The following is a 14247-nucleotide window of genomic DNA, read 5'->3' as shown; positions in this document are numbered from 1 at the left end:
TCTGTTACCACTCCTGCTTTATAGAAGAGGAACTTGAGGCTCAGAGACATTAAGTTACCCACCCAAGGTCACACAGCTTTTAAGTAGCTGAAACTCACACATTGTCCACTGACTGCCTGAGCCTGTGTTCCCAACCATGGCGGGCTGGGGAGGTCTGAAGATGACAACTAAATTAATCTGTGTGAGGGGGTAGCGATTTCTCCTGCACGTGGGCTTGGGAACACGGAGGGCAAGAGGGGCATCCCAGACAGAGGGAACCTTGTGGACAGAGGCAGTGAAGAGTGAGTTGTTCCAGGAGGCCTGAGAGGCCCTTGTGATTGCCATGGGCCCCCCACCTGCTAATGAGTCTCGAGGAGGGGGGATTCGTGGTCATTTGCCCTTCCTCAGGGCAGTCATCACAGACAGTTGGACACTGCTGCCTATGTTCTTATGGCCACAGGGGCACTGTTCTCACCCACTTGGGTTCCCTGGTCCTTACAGTATCCGCCTCAGGGACACTTGCCGTCAGGGCTCAGGAAGGGAAAACAGACTATCAGTCCATCAGACCATCAGCTCACGGTGGAATCTCGTGGGGTTGTGAGAGGGCTGGGGCCCTGAGCCGGTGTGGGTGGCACCGCCCATGGTGCCATCAGCACCATGATGATGGCGTTTATCTCCATGGCTGTGGAAGGGTTGATAGCAGTAACAAAATGTACAGAGCACTGTCGTGAGCCAGAGACTAGTATTTGCTTTATGAATGTCTTCTCTTGAATTCTCGACCTGATAAAGTGAGAGAATTTTTATTGTGCTGGTGGGAGAAACCTAGGCTGGGAGAAATAAAGCGGCTTCCAGGGGCGCCTGGGTGGCTTAGTCGGTTAAGCGTCCGACTTTTGCTTAGGTCATGATCTCGTGGTTCGTGGGTTCGAGCCCCGCGTCGGGCTCTGTGCTGACGGCCAGCTCAGAGCCTGGAGCCTGTTTCAGTCTGTGACTCCCTCTCTCTCTCTGACCCTCCCCTGCTCACGCTGTCTCTCTCTCTCCTAGAAATAAATAAAAAAAAAAAAAAAAAGAAAGAAAGCGGCTTCCACAGGTAGGCAGTAGGCAGGTGTTGATTCAGGAGGTTGAATTCAAGCTTGGGAGTGCGCTCCAGATGTGGGGACATTGAATCCCTTTACCACAGCGTGTGAAGCCCTCGTCTGGGGGCAGGCACACGGGGAGGACCGGCTGCCGCCGCCGCCTCTGTTCTCATTGTTGGAATTGTCATCACATGTATTTCCCTGTTCCTCTGACATCCCAGACCACTTACCGTCTACCCCAAGGTCCTTATGAGAATGCCATCGTCTGTGTCATTCTCCACAGCGTCCGCCATGGAAGGCTTCCTGTCAGCCGTGCCTGCCCACCCCTTATGCCCAGATCGGCCCTCCGGAGGCCTCAGTCATTCGGGGCTGGGTCTCCGGGCACCTTCACCAGCGACTGAGTTACAAGCTCTGATCCCGCCAATGGCCTCAGTGCACTTAATGCTACTTTATGTGACTTTCCAGGCACCAGTGACCTTCAAGGATGTGGTTGTGACCTTCACCCAGGAGGAGTGGGAATTATTGAACCTGCCCCAGAGGACGCTGTACTGGAAGGTGATGGGGGAGACCTGCAGGCTCCTGCTCTCACTGGGTAAGGCCACCCCCCGCCTCGTGTGTAGGGCACTCCAGCCTCCTTGCTTTCTTCCTCTCTCCCGAGGCCTGGCTGGGGTGGAAGGGCTCTGGAGCGGCTGCCGTCCTCCCCACAGGCCCGCCACGTGCAGGGCTCACCTCCTGCCCGCCCTCCCTTTGTCTCCACCAGGAATCACTAGGTGGCGGGAAACCTAGTTCCCCTGCAGATGGAAGTGAGTGCCTGGCAGAGCCCAGGGTCGGGATGTGCTGAGAATGGGTTCCGGACGTGGGAGGAAGCGCGGTTGTCCCAGCCCCGGGCTCTCGTTCATTCATTCGTTCGTTCGTTCGGGCTTCTCTCTGGGTGCGCACGCGCCACTGTCTCCACAGCAGCTTTGGTGGGAGTGCGCACCTCAGTCCTTCCCGCGTGAGCCCCTTGGATTTCTTGTCTCCGCTCTCATCTGTGGGTTTGTGTCCTGCCTTTGGTGCGTAGGTGTTTGTGTGGCAGGAAGCAGCCACTGGAGCCCACACTCGCCTCAGCTTCTCAGCCCAGCACCTCGCACAGGCTCCTCCTGGAGCACCTATTAAAGATTCCCCTGAGAATCCCCCGAGAGGTTGCTGACTGGGCCAGCCGCATGGCTCAGGTGACCCCACAGCATGTTAGCGGGGTCGTGGGCTGATTCTCCAAGAAGGGGAGATTGAGGCGGGGCTCAGCGATGTTTGCCCTCTGTGTCGCCCACCATTTTTATAAACAGCACAATCTCAGGGAAAAGGTTGCTTTGGCTTAGACCATCCTGTGCTGAGGCGTGGGCCACCCTGCACTGGGATGGCAGACGGTTTTAGAGACGCACAGATGCGTCACCAGGAAGGTGTGTCCGTTCCTGCTGTTACTAATGCTGAGTCGTACATGCCTGTCACAACTGCCACCAGTGTCCATTTTCAGCAGAGGAAGCAGCCTCCAGCTCGTACCCCTGAGCAGGCCCACCAAGGAGCTCGCGGGGACTTGTTACCGTTATTTTTATTTCATTATTTTGTTTTGATTGTAACCTTTCATTTGTGACAAGGAGCAAACAACTTACTATGATTAGTTTAATCCACTTATATGTTATTCAGTGATCTTATCATATACCTGGTATTATTATTTCAGTGCCCAGACTTGGGTGTGTAACGTGTGTAAAATACACAGGATGAAGTATCCAGCCCAGTGCATGTTTTATTCACATACCTACCAGTGTGACTTCCACTAGGCGGCCTTTGCAGCGTTCCCAGCCCCCAGCAGGCTCTCCTGCCCCACCGTGTAAAGAAAAGACCTCCACTGCGGGGCGTTTGTCAGGAAGCCAAAATGTTAAAACTTAACCTTAACGTAAAAGATGGCCCTTAATGGTCGGATGCCATCCTCTGCCCTCCTTTGTGGTAAAAGCCCTTTCCTTTGTGACATGACACGGAGAGGAGAGGAGACGCTGGTTGATATCGGGGTAAATATCCTCATTTGCGCAGGTCACTGTGTGAGTTTCCTTACGTTCCTGCAACGCGCCGCAGTCTGGGAATCACCAGGTCAGCACCTCCCACCGTCCCCTGGCTCCCGACAGTTAAATCCTCCCAGTGACATCCCCCCTCCCACTTGAGCGACCCACTCTCTCCCAGCTGCTGGTCCATGGGAGGCCCAGGAGCCATTTTGCCCCCAGTGTAGTACTGAGCAGGCTGGGCTTTGGACCCAGTGGCCTGGTGTCAATCCCAGCTTGGCTTCCTGTGGACTGCGGCGAGTTACCGAGGCTGACCCCTCGTTCACCCTTTTCTTCCCCTCTCTTCTGACTGAGTGACCCGCCTAAGTCACCTGTCTTTGTCACACAGCCAATGATGAGGGTACCATTTGCAGATTGACAGAGACCAGGGCTTTCATCATTCTCTGGACACCGGAATCACCCCGGGAGCGTGGAAAACTCCTGACACCCAGGCCTCACTCCAGAGTTCTGGTTTGAACTGACCTGTGGTGAGAACCAGGCCTCTCCTGTAGAGACACAGGCAGGGTGAGACCCACGGACTTAGAGTCATTAGGACACAGCTGCTCTGGAATCCCATGGAAACTTCTTGTTGGGCCCTCCCTGTGGGCACCAGTTTTAGTGAACAGCCCTACCATCTGAGTTGAAGCGGCCAGAAAACAACCGCTCACACCTATTTGCATCAGACCCCGCATGCAGCCGTCCCAGGGCCCGCCCCTGTTGCATTGCCCTGGTCTCCTGCGCCCTTCCCCGCCGTCCCCTCCCTGAACCCCAGCCTGGGCACCCTGGTCCGCCTGTCTTGTCCTCTCGCATCTACACGCTGCTGAGAGCTGTGGTCTCCCCATGTGCTTGTGCCTCTGCCCAGGTGTCCCCTGCACCAGCTCTCCCAGCCACTCCCCCGATTCCAAGCCTTCACCCACCCTCAGTCATCGAGGCCTCAGCCCACGGCCAGATTCGTGTCGGAAATAAAGACTTCTTCTTGCTTCTCAGCCCTTTCAGACTCATCCGCATCTGACTGCTGCTTGCAGCTTCTGTTCTCACCTCCAAGGAAGTGGTCTCACCCTCAGCCATGACCAGCTCCAGCACCAGGGACTGGGTCACACCCTCTCCTGCCTTGGGAACTCTTTTAACTCGAGAATTGACTCTGATGGGTACGCCTATCTGTACAACCAACTTTTTAGAGGAGATGTTTCATTCTTGGGAGATATGTCTACACTGAACTTCGTGTATCCCCTTCTCCCTCCCTTCCTCTCTCCCTCTCTCCTTGCCATCCTTCCTACTTCCATCCCTCCCTCCCACCCTCCCTATCTCCCTCCCTCCCTTTCTTTCTCTGGAGTAATTTACACATATTGACGTGCATGAATCTTAAGGATTTAACTTGATGAGTTTTTGCACATGAATAAATCCAAGTGACCATTCAGGTCAAGATACAGATCTTAGGAGGTGCCTCGTAAGCCCCACTAGTCTGTATCCCCTCCTATAAAGGTAACTGCCAATACTTGAACACCATCGATGAGTTTCCCTTCTTGAATGGATATAAATGGAGCCTCATGTATGTTTTTTGCCTCTCTCTGTTGACCGTCAGTATGTCTGTGAGATTCATTCGTATGGAGGCAAATGTTTGGAGTTTGACGTTTCCATACTTTGTAATATCCCACTGTAGTTGTATAGTGCGGTCTATGTCTTCTCCTGTTGATGGACATTTGGGGTGGGGGTGTTATGAACATCACTGCTGTGAGTAGTTCTGTTGGGCATATACCCAGGATTGGACTGGCCTGGACATGGGGTAGGTGTATATTCAGGTCTGAGAGAAACTGCCAGACAGTTTCAGCATGATTGATCGGCTCACACACCGCCAGCCCTGTGTGTGTGTTTCCGTTGCTCCACATTCTCATCCATGCTTGGTGTCATCTCATTACTCTTTGTGGCACCTTAGAGGGAACTCCCAGGACCACAGCACTGAAACTGATGTGCTTCTTTCTGACCCCCATATGTCTAGCACGGAGATCCCCTTTTTTCCTACTTCACACTTACTGTTCATTACTTGTTCTCTGGGAGGTTATGTCATCACAAGATCCATTTCCTCGTGGGTGTGGGGGTGTTTAGGTTTTCTGTTTACTCTTGTCTCAGTTTTGGTGTGTTGTGTCTTTCAGTCAGTCTACTTCATCGGAATGTTTGAGCCAGTACTTTTTAAAATCATTTTATCGTGGGTGTGTGTGTGTGTGTGTGTGTATGTGTGTGTACATACCTGGACAATATATTGTGTAGGTCTTTTGTTCATACTGTATTAAAAAGGTAATCTAGAGTGGGTAGTTCAGTCAGTTAAAAGTCCAACCCTTGATTTTGTGTTCAGGTTATGATCTCGTGGTTGTGCGCTTGAGCCCCGAGTTGGGCTCTGCATTGGCTGGGTATTCAGCCTGCTTAAAACTCTCTCCCTTTCTCTCTGCCCCTCCCCTGCTTGTGTGCTTGCACACATGCGCTCTATCAAAAAAAAATAAAAGGGTATTCTCTAGTCATCTGGGACTGGCTTTTTTTATTCAGTATTATGTTACTAGTATCTACGATATATGTTTATATATTATATGTTATAATATATTACACGTTATATATTATATATAGCTGTAGTTCACCCATGTTCTTTGGCTGGGAAATATCCTCTTGCATGAATATTCCACAAAATATTTGTTCTTTTAGACATTTACTTTTTTCCAGCTCTTCACTCTTGCACACAGTGCTGCCATGAAAATTTTCATGTACATGTCCACGTGCACATGTGTGTGAGTTTCTCATGATAATGTTCCTGGGAGTGGAATTTTGGGTGACTAGAGACTTAGCAAATTAAGGTGGCACCCAGTTGTTTTCTTAAGTGGTTATAATAATTTTCACTTCTGCCAGCAATATCTGAGAGATTGCATGGATCTGTATCCTCTCCAATATTTGATATTACCAGGCTCCTTAATTCTTGTCAGTCCAATGAGTATAAAAAGTATCTGAGTGTAGTTTTGTTTTGGAGCCCTTCATTACTAAGAAGGTTGAGTGACACTCCCATTTGTTTAGTGGCTATGTGTTTGTCTTTTATTAATGTCAGTTTATGATTTTTTTTTTTACTGATTTTTCTCNTGAGATCGTGACCTGAGCTGAAGTCAGACGCCCAACCAACTGAGCCACCCAGGTGCCCCAAATTTAGCTTTTTAAAAATTTTCTTTGAAGGATTTTTGAGTGAAAGAAATTCATGTTTTGTTTACTCAGAGCAGTTTATCTTTTGTTTTACGATTATTGCTTTTCATGTCTTGCTAGGAAATTTCTCTACATCAAGGTCAAAGACATACTCATTTTCTTTTGCTTACTAATCTGGAATTAATTATGTATACGATATGTGGCAGAAAGGTAATGACTTTTTCTGGATGTGGGAAACCATTTCCTACCGCATTTGTTGTACGGTCCCTTCTGTTCTCAGGGATCTGCTGTGTCCCCTCTATAGTGTGTGAAAGCTGTGTCTGTTCGTGAGTCTGTTTCTGAGTACTTTTACTACCTTTTGCCAGTTGTTCTTCAGTCTGTACTTTCATCATAACCCTAGTACTGGGAGGCAAGCCCCATCGCCTTATTTTTTTTTTCCAGTCATATTCTTGGCCCTTAATTCTCCCATGTAAATTCTAGTCATGGAAAATCATGTTATCTGGAGTTGTAATCAACTTATGATAGATCTGAGAAGAATTTACAACTTTGTTATTAATTTCTCCATTTGTATGGATCTTTTTAATATCTTTTAAAATTTTTTTTAATGTTTTATTTATTTTTGAGAGAGAGAGACAGAGCATGAGGGGGGTAGGGGCAGAGAGTCGGAGACATACAGAATCCAAAGCAGGCTCCAGGCTCTGAGCTGTCAGCACAGAGCCTGACACGGGACTCGAACTCACGAACATGAGAGTATGACCTGAGCCAAAGTCGGAGTCTCAACCGACTGAGCCACCCAGGTGCCCCAGATCTTTTTAATATCTTGAAATAATGTTTCAGATTTCTCTACTAGCTCTCTTCCATTTTTTAGTCCCCTCACCATCCCTCACACGCAGAATTAATGTGTTCCTCCAAGTCCTCCTCACCTTTAGCCCTGTGGGCACTGTGCTGGGAGTGGTGAAGGCTGTCCTTACTCTCACCGTGCCAGACTCTGGAGTCGGCACCCTCTTTGTGGCCCCGCCCGCATCTCTGCCATCCTCTCATGCCCTGCACCTCCCTAGGCATCGGCATTCTCTCTCGAGTCTCTCTGGTGCTCTCTGCCTCCTTCGGGTGCAGCGCCCTCTCACTTTCTACGTGTGCGGCTCCTGCTTCTTTTATGACTCAGATCTCAAGATGCCTCCCAATTGCCTCTCCCTCTCATTTGGTCTCTCATTTGGATGTAACACCATGTGACATCCTTTCTTAGAACAAACATAGCACGTGGTGGTGTCATCATTTCTCTCCCCTCTAGATAGAGAGGAAGGGATTCCACTCTGGACCCTGCCCCTAATTCTCCTCCAGGTTGTCCCTTTGAGGGTGTCAAGAACCCAAGGACCAGCAAAAAATCAGAAACAAACGTGAGTTTCAGAGATGTGAACAGTTCAGGGGCACTGTTTTCCCACCAGCTGGGTGATCGTGTTTCTTTATGTTGCCATGCTAACGGGCCTCTTTTGTGTATTGGATTCTCTTCAGGTGGTGAAGCAAAAACCAAGACCACAGAGCCTTCTGCCCCTCCACTAGCCATGTTCAAGGGATGCTTACCTCACAGGCTACTGACTCAGCAAGACTCTGGCCTTTCCGTGTTGGGAGAAGCCAGGGAACAAGAAGGATCCTCAGAAAAACAGAGAGGGCCCGTGAAGACAGGGATAGTCCCCTTCAAGGAGACCCTCCCTGGAGAGATGAACACCGAGTGTGGTCATTTGGGAACAGGTGAAAGCCTATGCACACAGGACTTACAAGAGCGAGTCTCTGCAGGAGATGTTCTCCGTGAGTATGGATCACGTGGCTCGAGGAAAGACCCCTCGATTCACGGAGGGAAGAACTACAAGTGCAAGGAATGTGGGAAAGGATTTAAGAAGAATCACTTCCTTCTCCGACATCAGTGGAGTCACACTAAAGTAAAACACTACACGTGCAAAAAGTGCGGGAAGGCCTTTCTCAGGAAGGCAGAACTCACCGGACACTACCGTATTCACATTGAGAAGAAGCTGTACAAGTGCATCAGGTGTGAGAAGGCCTTCAGCCGCAGGTCACACCTCACAGAGCACCAGCGGGTCCACACTGGAGAGAAGCCCTTTATGTGCGTCGAGTGCAGGAAAACCTTCAGCCGCAGGTCACACCTCACGGAACACTGGCGGATTCACAGTGGAGAGAAGCCATATATGTGTAGCGAGTGCGGAAAGGCCTTTGCCCGCCACTCTGATTTTGTTCGGCATAATAGGACCCACACTGGGGAAAAGCCCTTTGAGTGCAAAGAGTGTGGGAAGGCCTTTTGCAACAGCTTCTCTGTAACTCGACACATGAGGTGTCATTCTCAGGAGAAGCTCTTTGAGTGCGGCGAGTGCGGCAAGACCTACAGCTACCGCTCTACCCTCACCACTCATCAAAAGATCCACAGTGGAGTAAAGGCCTATAAGTGTAAGAGATGTGGGAAGGCCTTTTACCAGAAGAGGGGCCTCAATCAACATCAGAGAACTCATACTGAGTTCCAGAAGAGACCTTTTTAAGGTAACGATTATGGCAGAAGGAGAGTATGACCAGAAGGAGAGTGTTACTTGGCATCCGAGAGTTCGGACCCGAGGCTTCCCTGGGTACATGTCCTCCTTCGTGTCCACGGCTCCTGCTGGGACTGTGGCATCACCTTTACCTGTGGCTGAGCCCTGGTGCTTCAGAGACTGGAGGCCAGGTTCCCCCAAACGACTTGGTTCTCAGGAGAGGGACCTTCTTCCACACCTGAGAGTGCTTTGCCATCAAGTGGCCGGCAAAGAGGCCTGGGCCTGTTTGTCCCAAAGCACAAATGATATGCTTTGCAGTGGATGAAGGGCCCTCTCCCTTCATTGTCCACATCTCCCCATCGAGCTTTCTGTGTTCACGGGGGCCCGCTGTGCTCTTGCTGGTGTGATGGGCAGGAGTCACGAGAACCCCATCCTTCATGCCCATTACCCTGCACGGGGCCTGGTGTCATGGAGATACATGGTGACTGAGACATGGGCCTTGCTGTCTAGAAGGGAAACTCATGATAACACAGAGGTGTGGTTTAGCCCCTCTGATGCTATGACAGCAATGTGCCTCTGGGCCCCGTGTGACATAATGAAGATCAAGGTCAAAACTTCGGCAAGGAGAACACATGTCCATTGGGAAGAGTGGTCCAGTGGCTAAGGTTTCGGACCCTCAGGACTATTGAATTCCAGCACTTCTCAGCTCTGCCCATCACCGTCTGGGTGACCTTGGTTATATCCTCTTCCCCAGGCCTCTCTTGTTATAAAAGTGGGAAGATATATGTGTTAAACTGTAAAGCATGGGCAGAGGAACAGATAGTCTACAAAGGGTGATATCATGCTTACCCATGAGGAATGAAGGAGCCTCAGCCATGTTCGAAGAAGAGAAAGAGCATTTCTGGCAAAGGGAAGAGCATGTGCCGAGACCCTGAGGCAGGCAAGAGCTGGCCTTGTTAGAGGAAATAGCTGAAGGCCAGTGTGTCTGGAGGAAATGGGTAGTGGACAGTGAGTTGGAAGAACAGGGCCAGATGCACAGTGTTGGGAGGCTGAGGAAGGGATTCATCAGGGCAGCAGCATGTTCTTGTCTCTAAATTTCCGCTTGGCTGCTGTGTAGAGGGTGAACTGAGGAATGAAGAATTGATGTGGGGGAGAGAGATGAGGCCACTGTAACTCAGGAGTTCATTGGCAGTTGCCTGACTCAGGATGGTGGCATTGGAGTTGGTGGGGAGAGGATGACTTAGGACGTGTTAGGAGGCAGAGCCCACAGGACGTGTACATAATTGGGATGATGAGTGAGCCCCAAGGAATGACTTTCCCTCCTCGGTCCTCAAGAGAAAGCCCTCTGGATCCATGGCAATGTGACATGGGCCTGTGCTCATGTTCCAGTTTTTCAGTCAGCACCTAGTGTGTTGAGTGAGCAAGTGAAGCTTAAGACTTTCTTGGATGGAAACCTGGCAGGACTCCTTGTCCCCGTGGTGGTCATGTGGGCAGCAAACTTGCCATGGCCTTATTTCTCTGATGTAGGGGCCCTGGGTTGGTGAATTTGCACAGGAAGCCATGCAGGGCAGTGAAGATGCCTACCTCCCATGGGCACCATTCTCAGCTGTGCTTCTTACCAGTGGCCAGGACTTGGCACTTAGGAATTTGGGGGGTTCTTGTTTTCCTCCTCTGTAAGCTGGGTGATCTTCTAAGCCTCAGCCTCATCATCTGTGAAAAAGAGAGTGTTGACTGATGCACATCAGCAGGTTAAAGGATAGTGTTGTAAAGTACCTGGTGTCAGCTTTGTGGATATTCTTAAATGTTCGCTATTGTTAAAATTGTTTCCACTAATGTGTTACCCCTTTGTGCCACCCTGTTCTTTTCTCAGTGGGAGATGTGCTGATGGGATTTGCTGGTAAAAATATACTGCGGTCCCGAGGACATCTCAGCTGATTTTAGGTCTTAAGAAACTTGTTACTAGGGGCGCCCGGGTGGCTTAGTCGGTTAAGCGTCTAACTTTCACTTAGGTCATGATCTTGCAGTTCACGGGTTCAGGCCCCACGTTGGGCTCTGTGCTGACTGCCAGCTCAGAGCCTGGAGCCTGTTTCAGTCTGTGACTCCCTCTCTCTCTGACCCTCCCCTGTTCACGCTGTCTCTCTCTCTCTCCCCTAAGAAATAAATTTAAAAAAAAAAGAAACTTGTTACTATATTCTGGTGGCCCTCGGCATAAGGTCTTGGTTCCCCACCAACCAAAGCCAGGACACTGTTCTCCCCGTGGTTTCTTTTCCTGGTGGAGGTGGGGTGGCTCCGGATGCCACAGAATGTTAGTTGTGCTTTAATGGAAATTCAAAACTTGCACTTGAAAGTTATTGGTGAAAATTTAAGTGCCTTGTGAAGGGAGATTTGAACCATCTAAAAGTACTGACTGATGGAGTGCCTGGCCAGCTCAGTTGGAAGAGCATGCAGTTGGGGTCCTGAGTTCAAGCCCATGTTGGGTGTAGAGATTACTTAAATAAATAAAGTTAAAAAAAAAAAGACTGCGAATTTAATTTATCTTATGGTTAATGTAATATTTGATATATTTGGGATTAATATATCCTCTTATTATGTGGCTTTCTTTGCTTCCCTTGTTCTTTTCCTGGTCCTTTAAAAAAAAACTATTATAATCCAGATTTTTTAAAAAAAATTCTAGTTTAAAAACATATTCTCTTTGTTCTTGTTTAAGCTAAAATTTACAAACACTTAAAACAGTAGAGGACAGAGTTATAAATACTTTCTGTCTTCCCAGGCCATAGAAGGGACTTAGAAGATGAACTAGCATGTTCTATCTCAGTATATGTGTTGAGATTATGCATGCTAATTCCATCAGTCTAACTCCACAAGAAAACGTTATTCTTGCTTACGGTGAGTAAGGAGCAGATGCATATGCATTCTACTCTTGAGTCCTCATTCCTTCTGGTAATTGTGAATATTTCACGTGATACTGCTTTCCAACGTTCTTAAATATAACCTTTAGGATTTCATTTTATGTGTGTTAATCTTCTATTCATTTTTGGCTTGAAATAGTATTATTTTGTATTCTTGCTTGAAAGACAATTTTGCCATATATAGAAATCTAGGTTGGCATGGATGTTTTCATCAGCCGATCCTTGAAGAGGTCCTTCCACTTTGTTCCAGAACCGTAAGTATATGGGGAGTGATTGGCAACATGTATACCTCGTGTATGGTCTTTAAAAAAAAAAAAGTTTGTTTTTGAGAGACAGTGATGGAGGGGAAGACAGAGAAGGAGACTGAGAACCCGAAGTAGGCTTAGCACTGTCAGCACGGAGCCTGATCTGGGGCTCAAACTCACAGACCATGAGACCATGACCTGAGCCAAAGTGGGATGCTTAACCGAATGAGCCACCCAGGCGCCCCTATTTTGTGTCTGGTCTTAAGAACAGAAATATTAGGGAGTGCCTGGGATACAGGCAGAGATTTTGTTTTCATTGTGTTTTCTCATCTGTGCTCCTCCACAGGGATAGCTTCTCCAGCCTCCGTGAATTTAGTCTGCACACACCTCACCGGGATTTAGCGCTCTCTTGAGAGCCGAGGTTCGGGCGTGGACTGAGGGTGCGATGGGGCGCTCTGGTAGATGCATTTTTAACATAGTTCCGTGTGATGCTAATGCTACTGGTTTGGGAACCACTGGATTAGAGCACAATTTAATGTTAGTACACAATGATGCTGCAAGCAAGTAATTATCTTTTTATCACCTAATTTAAAACTTTTAAATTATTTTTTATATAGTATTGTTAACCATAGTCACCATGCTGCATATTTCATCCCCAGGACTTACTTTATTGTATGGTTTTTAATTATGTTTTTTTCCTGGAAGCCTGAGGAGGCTTGCATAAGGCCACAGAAGTAGAAGTCTCCTATCACAGCTATTCCAGGATGGGGCTTCTCCCAGGGTGGCCACAGAAATCTGGGCCTGGTCCCGGTCTTTGGAGACCTTATTTCCCAGGGTCCCTTGTGGGGCTGTTTTACCAACTTCATGGAGAAGGAGAACGGCCCATCCTAAGCTGGCGATGTGCAGGACAGAAACGGTATTACCCAGAAGGCTGTGCCTTGGTTCGTGGGCAGTAGGGATTCATCCAATAACAACACAGGAGAGCGGCATTTCCTGCGGAAGTGGGGGGTGACACTTCCAAAGATGTCATAGAGGCTGTGGCTGGTCTTTCCATGTGGGCTGGTGGAGGGAAGAAGGAAGGGGAGGAGAATAGGACTCCTCTCTGTGCCTTTGTGTGAGCTGTGGCCCTCACCTGACCACGCAGTCTCCCGGACCTGCCCTGGCCTGCCTTCCTCCAGGTGCCTGGAGGCAACACCCTGTGCCTTGTGTGCCTTCCTGTTTCTGGGACCTATTAGGGTGAAGTAATGGTTTCCAGGAACAAGAACTGGCATGAACATAGGTTTGGATGTGGTACTGAACTGGGGATGTTTCGCGACTCAGATCCACGCTCTGCCCGTGGTGATAGGAGAGCAGATGGACAGGAATCAGCTGTGGAATGGCCCGTGAGGAGCTGGATCTCTATTCTGAAGGTGATGGGAGCCATGGAAGATTTAGAGCTGTGGAAGGAGGTCCTCTGACTATAATTTACAGGCTCCTTACGCCTGTACAGAGGAAAATCGACTGTGGAGATGCAGGTTGTTTCCCTAGCATTGACCCAGCCTGTTTTTCTTCTGACAAAACCCAACGATTCATATTTACTTTTTTTCATCTTACTTTCTTCCTGGATTTGATTTGCTATATACTTTATTACTGATTCTATTCCCCTGTGTTAATTAGGTCTCTGCTTCTGTAATTATTTTGTTTCTCGTCCTCATGAGGTTTTAATATCAGTGGTGTGTTGGCCTCTTTTTTCTTTTTGTACCTTCTCAAAATCATTTCATTTTTTTACTGTCTTCGTATTGCACACTACTGCATAGGATAGTGTGACACATGGAAAGCACAGGTCCTGATGTGGAGAAAGTTTTATTTGGGTGACAGCCAATCTTAAGCAAACCAAACAATTAGATAATTGCACAGATATGAATCATATACTACTGTAAACCTTAAGCAAGTACACTATGACTTAGTAAGAACATTTGAAGGTCATAGTCATGTTTTGTCTGATAGACTCCTAATTCTTCATATTTTGTTGCTATTTTAAATAGCATATTTTATTTTAAATACATTTTTAAAGTCTTTGTTTTTGGTATACAGAATTTTCTGTATTCAATATATGTGTTAATTATAATTAATATAATATATAATATAATAATTATAATATGTGTAGCCAGTAAGCTTGCTGATTTTGCTTAATTATAATTGCTTTTATTTTCTCATTTTCAGTGTAGACAATCATTACCAATGAGTAATTACCTTATTCTTTCTTATATTTATTGGGATATAATTGA

Source organism: Crocuta crocuta, unplaced genomic scaffold (assembly GCF_008692635.1).
Source record: "Crocuta crocuta isolate KB4526 unplaced genomic scaffold, BGI_CrCroc_1.0 scaffold142, whole genome shotgun sequence".
NCBI classification, from domain to species: domain Eukaryota; kingdom Metazoa; phylum Chordata; class Mammalia; order Carnivora; family Hyaenidae; genus Crocuta; species Crocuta crocuta.
This window is presented reverse-complemented; position numbering follows the sequence as displayed.